The sequence below is a fragment of the Triticum aestivum genome, chromosome 3A (genome assembly GCF_018294505.1).
Source record: "Triticum aestivum cultivar Chinese Spring chromosome 3A, IWGSC CS RefSeq v2.1, whole genome shotgun sequence".
NCBI classification, from domain to species: Eukaryota; Viridiplantae; Streptophyta; class Magnoliopsida; order Poales; family Poaceae; genus Triticum; species Triticum aestivum.
In genome coordinates, this window is record NC_057800.1 from 489,067,640 (window position 1) to 489,073,642 (window position 6,003).

At 45.8% G+C, this 6,003-nt stretch overlaps 1 pseudogene; it reads right to left on the reverse strand.

The window, feature by feature from the left end:
• Positions 1–640: 640 nt before the first annotated feature.
• On the reverse strand, positions 641–5,735 carry LOC123056951 (GMP synthase [glutamine-hydrolyzing]-like; annotated as a pseudogene).
• Positions 5,736–6,003: the final 268 nt, after the last annotated feature.

A 6,003-nucleotide genomic window follows, 5' to 3' on the forward strand; every position in this document is an offset into this window, starting at 1 on the left:
TGCGCTAGACATATCGCCGTGCTCAATTTTTCTCGGGAATCATCACCAGTCCAACATACGACTCCAAGTGAGGACGAATAATGACACGAACAGTGATTAATAAACTAATACACAAAACGGCAACAAAGCTTCAATAATCAATATGTATATCCTTGCGAGGTTAGCCAACTGAAGGCCTAGTTCTCAGCTTTGGAGTTCACCTCGATTTTCCAGTCACAAGAATCAAACCAAGCAGCAAGCAGGCATGGATTGCAAATTTCCTATTCTTTTGATTTGACCGGTCGCCTATACGACAGGCAAATATGTGCCGTAACATGGTGCCAAAAAGCCATGCTGTTCCTTTTGATTAGGTTCCAATAATATGTTGACAAAAAAAAACAGGCTCAGAATAGAATAGTGCGCAAGAAAACAAGTGCGCTTTCACTGAGCCTTCCCCTGCACATGCTCAATCCACAAATAGAAAGCATGAAACTCCATATCCATATGTCCAAGAAAACGCTCAGTGACCCAGAAGCAAAGTCTATTCAGGAATTTAGCAGAGTATGCAGAGTACACAAGCTTTGCTGTGTTTATCATCTATCTAAATTGCTCCTCAAGTTCCAAGGCCCAATGCCACCACCACAGCATCAGAGGTGGTTTCCTATTCCCACTCAACCGTCGCAGGTGGCTATGATGCGATGTCCTGGCAAACACGGTTGATGCCACGCACGTTGTTGCAGATCTTGTTGACCACATCTACTAGGAATTCATGGCCAAAATAGTACCTGCAAATTTGAAGAGATGATGACATGATATGAGAATTGAGAAGGGACTGGTTAAGGAGATGATCCTCCAAGGTACCACCAACCACTACTGCCAGGTCCACCACCAACTCAGGTTTTTTAGGTAGTGAAGATGAACTGTTTAAAACACAGCCTGCAGTTTACTGTTACTAGCAAAACTACGAGGTAGAGAAGACAGTTCTGTACAATTTGCAGAGTGCAAAGCAGAAGTTTACCAAGACTACACAAGCTAGTCATCACATGGGCCTGTTACAAACTATAAGAACACTATATCACTTGCAGTTGGCACATAAATAAGATGGCTAGAGTTTTGGGTTAACTACACTATATAACAGGAGCAACGTAAGAGTTTTGGGTTGAGCAAGAAAAGAAAAGAAAAGGGAAAAAAACCTAACCAATTATATCGTGATGTGAGCCAATTATTTGTTACTAAACTAAGAGTGATAAGAATACAAGAAATGTTGCAGACAAGCAAAGTTATCTGTACGACTGCACCAAAATATTTCACTGAAGTACAGCTGTATCTAAACTTCTAAAGTTTCCTAGAAAAAAAAGTGTAACAGAGCTGAAACTTCAGTGATACATACCAATCTGCAGTCATGCCATCCTCACTGGTGATTGCCCTTAAGACAACAGCATTGGAGTGGGTTCGCTGGTCACCCTGAACCCCAACTGTCTGTACTGGTAAGAACACAGCAAAAGCTTGCCAAATTTATCAGAGGCCAGCATCTTTAATAGCTTGAACAAATATCTCATCCACCTAAAAGAAAAAAAATGCTGATTCACAGGTTTATCAAAGGAGCTCTAGCAAAATTTCAAATTATTCTAGAAGTTTCAAACCTGACGAAGAGTGTCCAAAGCGTGTAACATCACCTAGGACACGTACAGCAAGACCAGGCCCAGGAAATGGGTGTCGCTTTAAAAATGAATCTGGGACATTCAAAATACTCCCCAACTTCCGAACCTACAATCATAAAAATTGTAATGAACAAATAATTAAATTTCTCTTTCATCATATAAATATTATAGGATGGATGAATATGGTGTTGTTTCTGTTGTATTGATCCGACCCTCATATGGGGTATATATAGAATACATTGTGAGGGAGAGAGACTTGGAGTAGAGGGCAAGTCGTACATGTTAAACCTATTCTATCTCTAACTCCTACCTATATCTTAAACACAATAATATTCTAACATTCCCCCTCAGTCGTAGCGGGAGTGAAGCGGACGATTGCGATTGAATTTGTAGTCTTGCGCTTTCGTCGTCTTCTCCACTGCGCCATCATCAACTGCGTCTCTGATGGGTCGACACCTAGGGCGGTGACTGCGTCCCCTTCTGGTGCCTTCCTTGTCTGTCCTCTCTTCCCTCCCGCAGTCACAGCGGGAGTGGCGTGGACGCTAGTGACGACGCGGACGCTGTTGACTGAAGTTGTCGCCGATGAGTTGCTGTAGACGTAGCCATGAATGTCGATGTCGAGGTAGCCGATCATTGCGATATAGCCATGGTCGAGGTAGCCATGATCGATGGTGTAGTCGTCGTGGATGATGAAGCCGCACAAAGCCGGAGGCGCAAAAAAAATGCGCTATGACGGAGCTGCAGATGTTGACGATGCACCTTGCAGATGTCAGAGGGTGTCGCCGGCGATGAGTCCATTGGTTTTGCCAAGACCGAAGGAAGCCCACCGAGCACACATCGGTTTTGCCAGAACCGTGTGGCTGTATAGGGTCATCACTGAAGTGACGCCGTGTCGATGCAGTCGTGCCGTCGTGGATGACGCGGTCGATGCCGTCGTCGTGACGCGGTCATTGCCGTCGTCGAGGTCGCGTCTTGCAGAAAAGTCTGTCAGAGGACGCTAGGTGTCCATCTTGTGGACGAGGCGGCAGTGGTGGTGTGTTGATGAAGATATTGGTGAAGACCACGTTGATGAAGACCTTGACGATGAAGTGCCTGTGATGGCGTTGCCGTGGCGTGTCGACAATGATGAGTCGCTTGAAGGCGTCCCTCGTGGCGACGAAGTGTCGATGTCGTGTCGTGTCGAAGAAGTATGTTGGCTCGTAGCCTGGCGTAGTCATACAACTTGATGTCGCTCGGCTCAATGCAGAGGCGTGGGTGTAGCCGTGCAGATCGACTGTGGCGGTCGATGCAGCCATGCAGAAGATGATGTAGCTCGGCTCCGGACGTGGCGGCCGGTGTAGATCGTACAGCTTGATGTAGATGGCAAGCCGTGCAGATCGACTGTGGCGGTCGATGCAGCCATGCAGAAGATGATGTAGCTCGGCTCCGGACATGGCGGCCGGTGTAGATCGTACAGCTTGATGTAGATGGCAAGCCGGCGCGCAGGAGGTTGATGGAGTCGGCTTGCTGAAGATCGCGTCCGTGCGCGTGTCTCGAACGGGCTCTCCCGGTGTCCGACACACCGAGACTGCTGTGGTCGTCGGCCAGATCGGATCACGATGATGGTTGTTCCCACCCGTAGATCGCAGAGGCCCACGCGTCGTTGCCTTTTGATCCTTGCAGAAGGCCCGTGGCTCAAGTTCAAGGCACCATGCCATGCGCGTACGCATGGCGGTCTTTGCGAGTTTTGCCATGCACGTATGCATGTGCGCATGGCCTTGTTCCGCGTACAAGTCGATGCGGCTGCTGGCGTTTGGCGATGGGTAACTCCGTGCTGAACTGCTGATTCGAAGGAGTTGCTGGTTGCGCCGTCGGGAGATCCGCGTACGATCTCGTACGTGATGGAAATCGCCGCGAGATCTACGCCCTCCCGCGATCGGAGGTGCGTCCCCTTCGCAGCTGCTCGCCACGATCGTCGTCCTCGCGCCGTGTAGACCGGTCGGATCAGTGTCCATGCGTCCGTACATGGCCGCGCCTGGCACCGCACGATTTCATGAAGAAGATCGTATTCCTGTAGGCTCCGGAATCTGAGGGTCGTTGGATTTATTTGGTGGCTAATGAAAAACTAATCTAATGGAATTTCTAACTATGAAGAATTCATCTAATCTAATCTACGGAACCAATCTGATCTTTGATCAATTGGGTGCCGCGCCCCCGGGGAGAGGAGATTAATCTCCCCGGGGGCGGCGCGCTACGGAAGGTGTGAAAGGTCTTAGGATCGGCGTCGTGAGACTAACCGCTCTAATACCATATAAATATTATAGGATGGATGAATATGGTGTTGTTTCTGTTGTATTGATCCGACCCTCATATGGGGTATATATAGAATACATTGTGAGGGAGAGAGACTTGGAGTAGAGGGCAAGTCATACATGTTAAACCTATTCTATCTCTAACTCCTACCTATATCTTAAACACAATAATATTCTAACACATCATATAACACCTGATCAAGTTTGAATGGAGAAATTACAAAGTTGATTAAGGATATTGATGCAGTTTGGTACCTCATCCTTGAATAGGAGCTTGAGTGGTTCAATGAGTTTTAACTTCATATCTTTTGAAGTCCACCAACATTGTGATGGCTTTTGATGGTATGGGATTGTGTCCTTCCACTCCCAGGAGGTGGGCATGATTCAATTACATCAGGGTACAATGTCCCTTGAACTAAAAACTCAGGCCTTTTCCCAATCTTCTGTTCCAGCTTGTGACCAAAATCATCAAAAACAGCTATGAATTCCCTGCCAATAATCTTTCTTTTCTTCTCTGGGTCTTCGACACCCTTCAACTTGCTGAGAAATTGCTCTGAGGCATCAACACATGTAACTGGCAGGTGCAAGTCACTTTCAAAGGTTGACATTACTCGTTCTTTCTCCTTGTACCTGCAAACACGAGGTTCTATGTTAGTTTCATTGCACGCACAGCCAAAATAAGCATAAGTTCTATTTAAAAGAACTTGAAGCAATAAGGCAGCATATTGTTACCTTAAGAGACCATTGTCAACAAAAACACAATGAAGCCTATCTCCGATTGCCTTGTGAACAAGAGTGGCAGCAACAGTTGAATCGACTCCACCTGACAAAGCACAGACAACATGCTCATCAGGGCCAACCATGGTTTGGATGGTCTTGATTTCTTCATCCAGCACATCTTGCATCTTCCAATCAGCTTTGATTCCACATACATCAAAGAGAAAGAGACGAAGTGTTTCCATTCCTTGGGGCGAATGTGTAACCTAATTAAAAAAGTTCAACGGTCATGCAAAGAGCAACCAGATGATACACAAAAAGTAACCACAATACAGTGGATACACAGTGGATAATACCAAATGATTTGTCATCTGTTTCGCTATCCATATAAGCAGAACTCAGTCCATCCATATCAACAGAACAATTCAATTGAATAACAACAACCATGTAGCTTGTTCCTAAGCACCTCTTTTCCAACTCAATTGGTACCCACTTTAGAAAGCATGGTGTTTATTTGGTTTTCTCATCAAGTATTTACAAAAGAATCCGGACAACTCACAATTCAAAATTGAAACAGAACAATCAAACGTACAGCTTCCCACAAAACGTCCAACTTTTGCCTTCTTTTCAAGAGTCAAGAACAGAGGGAACAAATTACAAACTTTGACCATATTTATAGAAAAAAATAGGTACATCTAGAATACCAAATGCACATCATTGGATACATCATGACTTATATTTTCAGAATGTACATGTTTGATATTGTAGATGTAGAAAGTTTTCTCTATACACTTGGTCAAAGTTGGCAAAGTTTGACTTTCACAGAAATCTATAGGCACTACATTGTGGAATGGAGGGAGTAACTTTTATTAAATCATAAGAGTAATCATAACGGTTGCTACCTCGGGTGATACTGGAGCCCATAAAAGCGCTTTTCCCGGTTCTCGATGGCTGCGACGGCGCCCTGGACGCTGCGTGCAACCACCTCAAACCCCTGCGGGAGCTTGACCACCTCATCGCCGTGGCTCATCCACACCGTCTGGCGCTTCCCGGTGTCCGCCTCCCCGTACAGCGCGGAGGACGGCATCTGCATACCACTCGGCCAAAAAAGTAATATACCTGTATCTGCATACATTTTTCCTTTTTTTAAAGAAAATTATCACTTTTTTCTGTGTGCATTCCCTGTGTCCGTCGTCCAAAAGCAGCCGCCATCAAATTTTTTGGTTCAAAAATAGAGGGCAAAAAATTAGTTACGGGCCCAGTTAAAAAGTACGCAACACCCAGGGTTTTTTTTTTCCGACCGGTATCCTGCTACAGTCGGCCTGCGGTAGCGGTATACTGAAGCGGTTACCTCG